This window comes from Rhincodon typus, chromosome 29 (genome assembly GCF_021869965.1).
Source record: "Rhincodon typus isolate 14 chromosome 29, sRhiTyp1.1, whole genome shotgun sequence".
Lineage (NCBI taxonomy): Eukaryota > Metazoa > Chordata > Chondrichthyes > Orectolobiformes > Rhincodontidae > Rhincodon > Rhincodon typus.
This window is the reverse complement of record NC_063360.1, coordinates 23,323,183-23,336,105: the sequence shown is the minus strand read 5'-3', so window position 1 is coordinate 23,336,105 and position 12,923 is coordinate 23,323,183. Positions and strand designations below refer to the sequence as shown.

Below are 12,923 nucleotides of genomic sequence, written 5' to 3'. Positions count from 1 at the left end.
AAAGCTCAGCAAGTCTGGCAGCATCTGTGAAGAAAAAAAAAAATCAGAGTTAACGTTTCAGCCCTGGTGACCCTTCCTCAGAAAGGTTCTGAGGAAGCGTCACCGGACCTGAAACATTAACTCTGATTTTTTTCTTCACAGATGCCGCCAGACCTGCTGAGCTTTCTCAGCAACTTCTGTTTTTATTCATTTCCAACTATTACTTTTTTTTTTTGCTGATTTTCGCCTGTGGGTGGGATGTTACAAATTGTCTCAATTTCACTAGGATAGTGAGGAAAGGAATCCACCTAATGACTAATTCCTGAATAGGGTCTACCTTGGTGGATGTGAGCTGAAGACAGGGGCAAATTCAATTTTGATTCTTCCCGAAGGTGAATTTCCTGCTGACATTCACCATTTGAATCCTGTAGATGAAGAAGGTCCACTTGAAGAAGCTGCTGAAAGTCTGCCTGAAATTGTATTCCATATGGAATATTAATGCTGATTTGGAGTCAGCTATTCTCTGAAATCATTGTTATGCAAGATGAGAAGGCTTTCCTTATTGCTGTAAGTGAACAGCGGTGAGCAGTACAAGTCACAAGAATGTCAGTGCAGATAGTACAGTTGGACGTGACCACAGTGAGTTGCTCTTGTATTGAATCATTCACACAATTACTGATGAAGCCACACCACATTTCTGAACTTTACGTAAACTGTCCATCTAACTTCACTCAAAGCCAAAAGTAGTTTTAAATGACATGGTTTTAAATTAAAAAAAAACTTTTGTTTTAAGACAAAGTCTTTACCAATTATTAAGGAGATCTCATTGTGATAGATAATGAATCAGTTGTCTGTATTTCAGCTTCAATCACTGCATCATTAAATAAATGTAATTGAAACCCTTAGCCATGTCTTTGTCACCTCAGACTTAATTATGCCTACACAGTCCCTGTTATACTCTCTGTAAGCTTGAGGTTATCCTAAATTCCAACACTTCTGTCCTAACTCATACCAAATCCCATCTATCCATCACCCCTATGCTTGCTAATTTACACTAGCTCTCAGTGAGCAACACCCAGATTCTCTGTAACCTCCTCAAACACCCATAACCCTCAGAGATAATTCCTTTCCTCTAATTCTAGCATCTTCAATTATCCCAATTTTAACTGCTCCATTACTGGCAGTCGTGTCTTTAGTTCTTAAACTTCTAAACTCTGGAATACCATCCTTAAGACTCTGTCTTTCACTCTCTTTCTCCTTTCAAACAGGCTTCTGAAAACCTCTCTTTAACCAAGCTTTTGATCAGCTAAAGTGGGTCAGTGCCAAATACTTTTTGTAATACTCCCATGAAGAGACATGGCAGGATTATTTTGTTGTACTTACTCGCCATCTATCCCATGTTCGCTCTTTGATGATATGCTCCAGAAGATCCATCTCCCTTGATTTCTTCCTCCCCACTCAACCTCTAGCCAATAAACTCCTTGACTGGCTTTGATTCTAAATTGACATGGCTTCATTAGGCATTGGCCATTCCATCCTCCCAAGCTGTCACGGTATCTAAAATCCATTTCTTCTGGGAGATATTTTCAGATGCATCCTTGTCTCCAGCTTCATAACATCCATTCAACCATCAAGATACAAGTCTTCAACCAATTTGATTCACTCCAAATAATGTCAAGAAACAGTTGAAGACACTGGATACAGCAAAGGCTACGGTCCCTGACAACATGCTGACAATAGTACTGAAACAGTGTGCTCCAGAGCTAACCAAATCTCAAGCCAAGCTGTTCCAGAATGACTGTGACATTGGCATCTACCCAACAAAGTGGAAATTTGCTCAATTACATTTGCCACAAGATGGACAAATCCAATGTGGCCAATTACCACCCTACAAGTCTACTTTCAATCAAAGTGATGGAAGGGGTCATCCATAGCATTGTCAAATGCAATTTGGAAAGGAACAATCTGCTGACTGATGCTCAGTTTGCATTCCACCAGGGCCACTTGACTTTTACCTTAGTCTTCTAGACTTGGTCCACCATTGACAAAAGAGCTGAACTCCACTGATGACATGAGAGTGACTGCCATTTGTTTAAAAAAAAAATCCTTCACAGGATGTAGATGTTGCTTCAAATGTTTATTAAATTCAAACTCCACCATCTGCCATGGCAGGATTTGAACTCAGGTCTCCAGATTAATAGCCTTGTTATGATACCACTAGGCCATTGCCTCTCTTTGACATGAAGGCAACATTTGACCTAGAGTAGCATCAAGGAGCCCCAAAGCTGGAGTCATATGGTATGGGAGAGGTTGGTTGTTATGGTTGGTTGGGGACTCTGCTGGTTTGAATCATTTCTTGCACAAAGGGAAATGGTCATTAGTTCTTGGAGGTCAATCTCCTCAGCTCCACAGCAATGCTATAGGAGTTCCTCTGTGTCCTAGGCCTAATGTTCTGCAGCTGCTTCATCAATGACTTTCCCTCCATGATAAATTTGGAAGTAGGAGAGTTCTCTGATGATTGTGCAATATTCACTTGCAACTCCTCAGATACATGAAGCAGTTAGTGTCTAAATGCAGAAAGACCTGGACAACTCGCAGGCTTTGGCTAATAAGTAGCAAGTAACATTCATGCCAAACAAGTGCAAAGCAATGGCTATTTTCAACAATCACCAACACTTGACATTCTATAGCAAGGGGAGGCAATGGCCTAATGGTATTATCGCTGGACTGTTAATCCAGAGACCTGGATAACATTCTGGGGATCCAGGTTCAAATCCCACCATGGCAATTTGGATTCAATAAAATATCTGAAATTGAGAATCTAATGATGACCATGAATCAATTGTTGGGGGGAAAAACCCACTTGGTTCACTAATGTCCTTTAGGAAAGGAAACTACCATCCTTACCTGGTCTGGCCTATATATGACTCCAGACCCACAGCAATGTGGTTGGCTCTGAAATGCCCTCTGGGCAATAAATGCTGCCTAGCCAGTGATGTCCTCATCCCATTGATGAATAAAAGGATTTTCACTGCCTCAATGTTTTGGGGTTACCATTGAACAGAAACTGAACTATGCTCACAAATACTGTGGCTATAAGACCAGGTCAAAATCTTGGAATCCTGCAGTAACTAAGTCACCATCTGTCACCATAGTGCCTGTCCACTACCTACAAGGCACAAGTCAGTAGTGTAATGGAGTACTCTCATTGATCTGAATGGCTACAGCTTCAACTGCACTCAGGAAGCTTGACACCACTGAGGACAAAGCAGCTCACTTGATTGACATTCTATCTACCCCTTCAACATTCACTCCCTTCACCAATGCACAGTGGCAGCACTGTTTACCATTTACAAGATGTACTACAATAACTCATCAAGGCTCCTTTTACAGTACCTTCCAAATCCTTCACATCTACCATGAAGGACAACAATAGCAGATGCATGAGAACAGCACCATCAGCAAGCTCCCCTCCAAATCATACAGTGTCCTGATTTGGAACAATACTGCCGTCACTGAGTCAAAATCCTAGAACTCCCTTCCCAACTGCACTGTGGATGTCCCTGCATACAAAAAGACTGCAGCAGTTCAAGAAGCCAGCTCACCACCACCTTCCTCAAGGTAATTAGGGATGAGCCTGCCAGTTTATCCACATCCCATGAATAAATATAAACCAAAAATATTTGTGTTGTCATACTGTCTGACCAACATAACATCATGTTGTGCATAAGCCACAATTTCCTCCTAATTAGCATTGGGATGATCAAAGCAATCATTTACAACTCTCAGGAATAAAATAAATTCCGCTCTCTTACTACTGGTTCCACCCTCCCTTCCAAGTCACTTGCTCAGCTGGATTTATATGGTTCATGACCTTAATGTCCCTTTAACTCAGAGCCGCACATCCTATCCATCAGCAGCACTATCTGAGCGCAAATTATTTTAGTTTCTTTGCATCTAAAACCCTTTACCATCTTCAGACGCCAGTCAGCGAATCACCAAAGGCAGTTGGAACGGGTTCAGGTCACATGCTAACAATTTGAAATCCAATCCCACTATGTTTATTTAAGGAATGGGGCCAACCTGTTCCCTGGATGCAAGCTGGTAATATTTTAAATGAGGCTGGCATCCTTTGAATTTTAACTTGCTTCAGTAATTGCTGTCTTCATTTTGCCAGACCTTGGGAAACTCAGGAGCTGAAGGTGTGTGTGATGACAGCTTCAGGGAGAAAGTACGCTTCTTTACAGGATGGGCTGTGGGCCAGAGAGAGCAGCAGAGCTTCCCAATCACCTGGCCTCCGGACCCTCGGTGCATACTAAGATCCCTGGTGTAGGGGATTGGACCTCCACCCCATCCCACTCCAGGATCAGATTTATACCTGCTGCCTCCCTGCACTCCCTTGGGGCTTGTATGCTCCTAAAGCCTGCTCTAGTGGGCTCCTTACTGAAAAACAGTGACCGTCTGTCAATCAGGCTAGGTTATGGGGTTGGCAGTCTGTGAATGTGTCAAAGCCAAAAGTCACATGATGCGGAGTTTAAACTTACTTGAACGTTTTCAAGAAGGAGACAGATATAGATGTTAAGTCTGATGTGATCAAATGGCATGGGGCGTAAGTAGGATCAGGTATTGAGGTGGACGATCAGCCATGATCAGGTTGAATGGCAGAATAGGCTAAAAGGGTCGAATGGCCTTACTCCTGTTGTTATTTTCTATGTTTCACAACCTATAGGGACACCTCATTATCTGCATTTTCAGTTTGAAACACCATTCCTTCCACCTACATAACCCAATCTCATTTATATTCTTGCCTGATTATTCCAATTTTCTCCTCAGCTGCTAACCTCCAAGTTGTCCAAAATGCACAAGTCCTATCTTAATGATAAATTCTGCTCATCCATCAGCCACATCCTTCTGTACTCTAATGCCCTGTTCTTAAACTGAAAAGTCTTGCTCCTCAATGTCTTGAGTAAACCCCTCCCTGGCCAGCAAGACTCTTTTAACCTTCTATCTCACTCTGTACGTTATTTGGTTCACTGACTCTGGTCTTTTGTACATTACCACCCCTCTTCATCCCTCCAAAATCATTCTGCTACCTTGGCCTAACCCTCTGAAAGAAAGAAACACAGTCTTCTGTTTCTCCAGTTCCCTCTCTATCTTTATAGCCTCTTAAAAACAAATTTTCAACCACTCTTTTGGTCCTCAGACCAAATCTGTTTATGCAGTGGGGCTTCTCTATCTATTTATAAAGTGTCTTGGATTTTTTCTTCCATTAAAGTCAATAGTCCAGTGCAGCTCATTGCTGCTAATGCTGTTACCGCTGCATGGGAGAATTTCTAGCCTCATTTCAATGAGGATAAAGGGATAATTTTACAACGTTTTGTTCCTAGCATCGAGTCTGGTTAGATGGAAATGTACATTTGAGATTGGTTCACAATAGAAGGCGGTAAAATTCCATGATTAACATTATGAAATTATTCTTGCAAAGTTACCATTGAATTGTGCCAGGCAAAATGGTGAAGCTAAGCATATATCAACTTTGCTTCTAAATTTTCTGGTTACTTTGGAGACAAACTCATTATTAAATACAAAGCTCACTAATTTGACACAAGGATTAATATGGAAAGAGTTATTCATCAATCATCCTGTTTGGCAAATAAGTCATCTTAAAACTTTACTGAAGTTTTATTGATTTCAAACTAAACTTCATAAAGTGTGACATTTAGTTTCAGTTTGATAACGAACTCTTATTTTTCTTAAATAGCTTCTTGAGCATGTTTTCTCTGTCATATCTTTGTTAAAGAGGGCACTACTAACATCACAGCAACTTCTTTATTTACATTACAGAAGAGGTGGTGTTGGAGGCCTTAAAACGCTTAAAGGTAGATTAATCCCCGGGACCTGATGAAGTGTATCCCAGGACATTGTGGGAAGCTAGGGAAGAAATTGTGGGGCCCCTAGCAGAGATATTTGTACCATCAACAGCCATGGGTGAGGTGCCAAGGACTGGAGGGTGGCCAATGTGCCATTATTTAAGGTGGTAAGGAAAAGCCAGGGAACTATAGACCAGTGAGCCAGACGTCAGTGATGGCTCAGTTCAAACATAGAACATAGTACAGGCCCTTAAGCCCACAATGTTGTGTCAACCTATTATCCTACTCTAAGATCAAACTAACCTGCATACCCTTTATTTTACTATCATCCATGTGCCTATCCAATCTTAAATGTCCCTACTGTATCTGACTCCACTACCACCGCCGGCAGCGCATTCCACATACCCACCACTCTCTGTGTAAAGAACCTACCTCTGACATCTCCCCATACCTTCCTCCAATCACCTTAAAATTATGCCCCCTCGTAATAGTCATTTCTGCCCTGGGAAAAAAGTCTCTGGCTATCCACTCTATCTATGCCTCTCATCATCTTGTACACCTCTGCCAAGTCACCTCTCATCTTTCTTTGCTCCAATGAGAAAAGCCCTAGCTCCCCTAACCTTTTCTCATAAGACCTGCCCTCCAGTCCAGGCAACATCCGGTAAATCCATTCTGCACCCTCTCTAAGGCTTCCACATCTTTCCTATAATGAGGCGACAAGAACTGAACATAATATTCCAATTGTTTTAACTGGGTTTTAAAGAGCTGTTGCATAACTTTTTGGCTCTTAAACTCAATCCCTCTGCCAATGAAAGCCAACACACAATATGCCTTCTTAACAACCCTATCAACTTGGGTGGCAACTTTGAAGGATCTATGGACATGGACCCCAAGATCCCTCTGTTCCTCCACACTGCCAAGAACCCTGCCATTAACCCTGTATTCTGCGTTCAAATTCGACCTTTCAAAATGAATCACTTCACACTTTTCCAGGTTGAATTCCATCTGCCACTTCTTTGCCCAGCTCTGCATCCAGTCAATGTCCCATTGCAACCAGCAACAGCCCTCCACACTATCCACAATTCCACCAACCTTCGTGTCATCGGCAAACTTACTAACCTACCCTTCCACTTTGTCATCCAAGTCACTTATAAAGATCACAAAGAGCGGAGGTCCCAGAACAGATCCCTGTTCTGAAACACCACTGGTCACCGAGCTCCAAGCTGAATACTTTCCATTTACTACCACCCTCTGTCTTCTATTGGACAACCAATTCTGTATCCAGACAGACAAATTTCGCTGAATCCCATGCCTCCTTACTTTCCGAATGAGCCTACCATGGGGAACCTTATCAAATGCCTTGCTAAAATCTGTATACACCACATCCACTGCTCTACCTTCATTGATGTGTTTTGTCACATCCTCAAAGAATTCAATAAAGCTTGTCAGGCATGACCTGCCCCTCACAAAGCCATGCTGACTATTTCTAATCAAATTATGCTTTTCCAAATAATCATAAATAATATATATCAGAATCCTCTCCAATAATTTGCCCACCACAGAAGTAAGACTGATTGGTCTGTAATTGCCAGGATTATCCCTATTCCCTTTCTTGAACAAGAGAATAACATTTTCCACTCTCCAATCATCTTGTACTACTCCAGTGGACAGTGAGGACGCAAAGATCATTGCCAAAGGGGCAGCAATCTCTTCCCTCGCTTCCCATAGTAACCTTGGGTATATCCCGTCTGGCCAAGGGGACTTATCTATCTTCATGTTTTTCGACATTTCTAGCACATCCTCCTCCCTAATATCAACCTGTTGTTGGAGGCGATTCTGAGAGACACGATCTACATGCATTTGGAAAGGCAAAGACTGAACCAGCATAGGCAGCATGACTGTGTGGGCGGAAAACTGTATCTCACAAACTTCATCACATTTTTTTGAAGAGGTGACCAAGAAGATAGATGAAGACAGAGTGGTAGACATTGTCTACATGGACCTTAGCAAGGCCTTCGAAAAGGTTCCAAATGGTAGACTGGTTAGTAAGGTTAAATCACATGGGATCCGGGGAGATCTAGCCAACAGGATACAAAAATGACTTGATGATAGCAGAAAGAGGGTGGTGGTAGAGGGTTGTTTCTCGGACTGGAGTCCCGTGACCAGTGGTGTCCCGCAATGATCGGTGCTGGGGCTACCGCTGTCTTTCATTTATATAAACAATTTGGATGAGAATATAGGAGGCATGGTTAGTAAGCATGTGGATAACACCAAAATTGATGGTATAGTGGACAGTGAAGAAGGTTATCTAAGAGTACAACGGGATCTTGATCAACTGGGCCAATGGGCTGAGGAAGGGCAGATGGAGTTTAATGCAGTTATCTATCAGGTGTTGCATTTTGGTAAGGCAAACCAGGGCAGGACTTACACAGTTAATGATAGAGCCCTGAGGAGTGTTGTTGAACAGAGAGATCTAGGGGTGCAGATACATAATTCCTTGTAGTGGTATCACAGGTAGACAGGGTGGTGAAGAAGGCGTTTGGCACACTTGCCTTCATCAGTGAGAGCATTGAGTACGGGAGTTGGGACATCACATTACAGCTTTACAAGACATTGGTGAGGCCACATTTGGAGTACTACCCACAATTCTGGTTGCCCTGCTACAGGAAGGATGTTATTAAACTGGAAAGGGTGCAAAAAAGATTTACAAGGGTGTTACTGAGACTGAAGGGTTTGAGTTATAAAGAAGAGGCTAGATAGGCTAGGACTTTTTATCCCTGGAGTGTAGGAGGCTAAAGGTGACCATATCGAGGTTTATAAAATCATGAGGCACATAGGTAAGGTGAATAGCCAAGGTCTTTTCCCCAGGGTAGTGGAGTCTAAAACTAGAGGGCATCGGTTTAAGGTGAGAGGGGAAAGATTTATAAGGGACCTGAGGGATAACTTTTTCCCATACAGAGAGTGGTGTGTATATGGAACAAGCTGCCAGAGGAAGTGGTAGAGGAGAGCATAATTACAACATTTAAAAGACATATGGACAGGTACAACGATAGGAAAAGTTTAGTGGGATATAGGCCAAATGCAGGCAAATGGGACTAGTTCAGTTTAGGAAACCTGGTCAGATGGACGACCTGGACTGAAGGGTCTGTTTCTGTGCTGTATGATTCTATGACTCCTGGCCACCTAATTGAGGAATTTTGCTGAAGATCTGTACAGGTCCTTGAAGCATCCTCAATTCTGTAACCAAGTAAAGCTCATCTTCAGATACAGTACTTTTCACTACCTTGGGATCAATTAAACCGTCCAATATTTGGGTTCTGAATGGAGTCCCCCTACCATCCCCATTTGTCATGCAAGGGAGGGAAATTCCATTTTTGAAACCAATGTGAGTTCCTACTGGAGGCACATTATTTACCTGAATGATGAATGTCTCCTCCACAAAAATGTGACTTTATGCCTACTAAGAAATATGACTCAGTAGATTAATAAGAGTGACTGCAGGAAATAATTATCTTTTAGCCAGATTACACTGCTTCAGTCCACATGGCACTTGTTAAACCCCTCAGAGGCTTCCATCAAAGTGAATTGTCAGCAAGAAAGCACTTGATAGAATTTCCTTTTACAGCTTACTATGCCAGTTACAGGCCTAGCATTAGAAATCTGGGTCACTAGTAGACAGGCCAATTCAAACTTAGTCTAGCTAAGAAAAATTGAAACATATACATGCACATCCATACAACCCATAGAACCTTGCTTTTAGCTCATTCACCACGTATAATAACAAATACATTTTCTGTGAGTTAAAAAGGTGAAACAAAGTACACCCAATATCAATAAAACTGATACTATTAATTAATCTTTGCAAGGTAGAGCTTCATGTTAGAATAGGTTCAAAAAGTAATCACTGAACATCAGTTTAGAACTTTGTCCTTGAAGGGTATTTCCTTAAAAAGTAATGTGTCTAGTTCAATTTTTTTTTAAAGTATGCTAAAAATAGAAGGGATATTCTAGAGAGGTCGTCATCATTTTATTTTCCTGACCGGTCTTTGATGAAAACTCAATAGTTACATTAGACGATTTCCTCCTTCACACTTCATATTTTTATTGTACCCTGGTGAAATGGACATTTCCCGACTAAATAGGAAATTTAACTGGAGAACAATAAACAGCTGGTACCTGAGCTGTGATTAAAAGGTGCATTATGAAAATTCCTACTGAGAATCTACATAGGGAGTCAATTTTTCTTTTTAGGTAAATTTTTAATTCATATCTGAAACCAGAAGATGCCAGTGCCACAAAATAGAAGACTCTCTCATTTTGGGAATCCCATGTGAGTTATCAATAATGTGAGATGAGATGAGATGCCTTGGAGTCATTTCAGTAGAGGTTCAGGGATGAAGGAACAGCAGTTACCCCTCTCAAGCAATTGGGAGCCCAATAAGCCAACTAAAAGGGACTAGGAAGGCCTAGTCAATGCTTGGGGGTGGTCTTGGATGTTCTGGCATTATCTAAAGACCCCAATCCCTATTCTTCCCACAGTCAACTTTCCCTTCTACAATGTCTGCCCCGTAACTGGGATCAATTTCATTTTTAAGGTTTTAAAACAATCTTTGGAACGCACTTCTACCTTAGAGCATTTTCTCTTTCACTTACAGAAATTTAAAGTTCAGGGTATGGCTCTTTCTGGAGAAATTAAAAGTAGATATTTTAAAACAAAAGGTTGAAATATTTTGACTAGTTTAGAAGCTAAGTTTATGGTTCAGTCACACGGTGCTCTTAACACACAAAATCTTTTTGACCACAAATGCCACATTTAGTCAAAGCCTTTATACATACAACAAGCAAAATTTTTCAAGTATATTTTTCACTGATTTACTATCTGCTGGGGTTTAGATTCTCTAAATTTGTGTTTCCTATTAGTAGGAACTTTAATTGAGCACAGAAATTCTTCAGATTCATTACTGAGTATTTTGCAGCAAATGAATTTATCTTTTTCTACTATGACACTGGCCCATCACAGCAGACTAAATGGATATCTTTAGTGCAGATTGATGCTAAATTTTGTGTGGTGTTTCTTTACAGCTTTTCGCTGGGTATAGTCGGGTGTACCACAACAGTACTGATAGTAATAGGATCATCATTCTGGTCAATGGTAACAATCCAATTTTACAAACTCCCCGTGAGATAATCAAAGGGAAATGGTTTGGCTGCGGGAGGCTGACTTTGCCTTCACTCCCTCACCCACAGAAAATGAACTTTGTGAAAAAGATTTCTTCTAACGAGGTGAAAAGTTTACCACCAAAATTAATATTGTCTTATCAATTCCACTCCTATGAAGATGATTCAAGATAATTGCATGTGAAAATAAATTATTTTCCATTTCTCTTCTTTTAAAACCTACGCATTGGAATTTTTTCTGTTCAAAATTGACGATGAGAAAGAAGACAGAAGCGTCAAGCAATGCTCCCCGGTTTACACTTTATTTCCTAACAGTTAACGAATAAAGGAATATGCTCTACACCATCTTTGTCCACACAAAACTGATTATTCATCACTAGTACAATATCTTGTGTTGTCGAATAAGCAGTAAGCTTATAGGATGCTACAATGACAGTTCAGTTTCTGCCTGGATGAAAGGTCATCAGTCAAGCACCTTCATCACATGCTACATATCACCCCAGGGCTCTTGCTTGTATTAGAAATGTGCTATTAGACAGACAACCTACTGCCTCAGGTTTGTTGATTCAGTAATCCATTTTATAATGTTGTCTTCAGGCATTATACAAAAATACTTCATAATGGGGGAAATGTTGTGGAATGTGAAAGGTGTTACTGTGGCTTCTCCCTTTGAAAAAAATTTGTAGGATGCCAAAGGATGAAAATAGGCACAAAACGCTTGCAGTGCTAATAGATATGACTGCAATAATCTGGATTTGCTCCTAACTTATAATAACGTGAATTTGCCTGAAGGTGCTTAAACAGAGACTTCAGCAGATTTGGCATTAAAGTGCTGAACAGACAATGTTCATGGAGCAGTGTGTGTTGGCTCCTCACACCCACTTGCACTGAAGCTGTGGAGTGTTTCTGGTTGGTACATAGTGGCTGGTACAAAATGGCATATTGCAATATGTTTACTTTACAATGCCTTGAATGATAAATGGGAAAAGTAAAATTGAAGATCCAGACCAGGTTCAAATCAAGTTATATCCAACATCAGAAACACCTCTTCACTCTTAAAATAAAAATGGAAGAAAAGGTTCCTGAACAGCATCAGAGATAAAATCACTAAATCATTTCAAAAAAAGCTTGATACTATAATTTGCGGGAAATAACTACTGTTTCAGGATTTATGGGCCAAACAATTTAAATTTTCATACCTGGAAGATATGAAGTCAAGACTTTCTTTTCCTTTCATAAATGACTGGGTATTTTACATGTCAGTCTTCTGCATACCTTTAAATTCAATGTGACTCTTGAAACATAACAAACCTTTTTCCCAGTTGCCCGTGTAGGGAGTATCTTGTTTAACTTTGTAGTGAAAGTCAGTCAAGACAAAGCTTTGTCCAAATATTTCATATTGGTTAGTGAGGGAATCATAAAATATACATATTATTGAGTCATTACTGTGCAGGTGGCCATTTGGTCCATCCAGTCTATTCTGATTCTCTGTCAGGCAATCCAGTCAGTCAGTCTCATTCTATCCTGCTATTTTTATATCCAGAAGTGTTACCAAACACAACTGGACAACTTTCTTCTCACCACCAAATGACCCACAGTAATTTTCATCTGTAAACTACCATTATTTTCATTTCTTTTTCCAATTAAATTTTTCTAATCAACTTGTTTAGAGATGTTATTACGCATCTGGGGCTTGACCCAAGGCTTCCACAGGCCAGGAGGTAGGGACAGTACCACGAGACGACAACGGGCTCTATCATTCTATCCTCTGGCCCCACAAATTTATTTTCCTCAGGTGTCCATCCAATTTTCTTTGCAATCCTTGACTGTTTCCACTTCCATCAACCTCATAGCCATTGGGTTTCACCCATTAATATTTGCTACTGGGAAAAGGTT

At 40.8% G+C, this 12,923-nt stretch overlaps 1 protein-coding gene across 2 annotated transcripts in view; it reads left to right on the top strand.

The window, feature by feature from the left end:
* LOC109931452 (protein strawberry notch homolog 2) overlaps nt 1–12,923 on the top strand; it is a 219,597-nt gene that overhangs the window by 202,294 nt on the left and 4,380 nt on the right. The gene's annotated exons all lie outside the window — the stretch shown is intronic.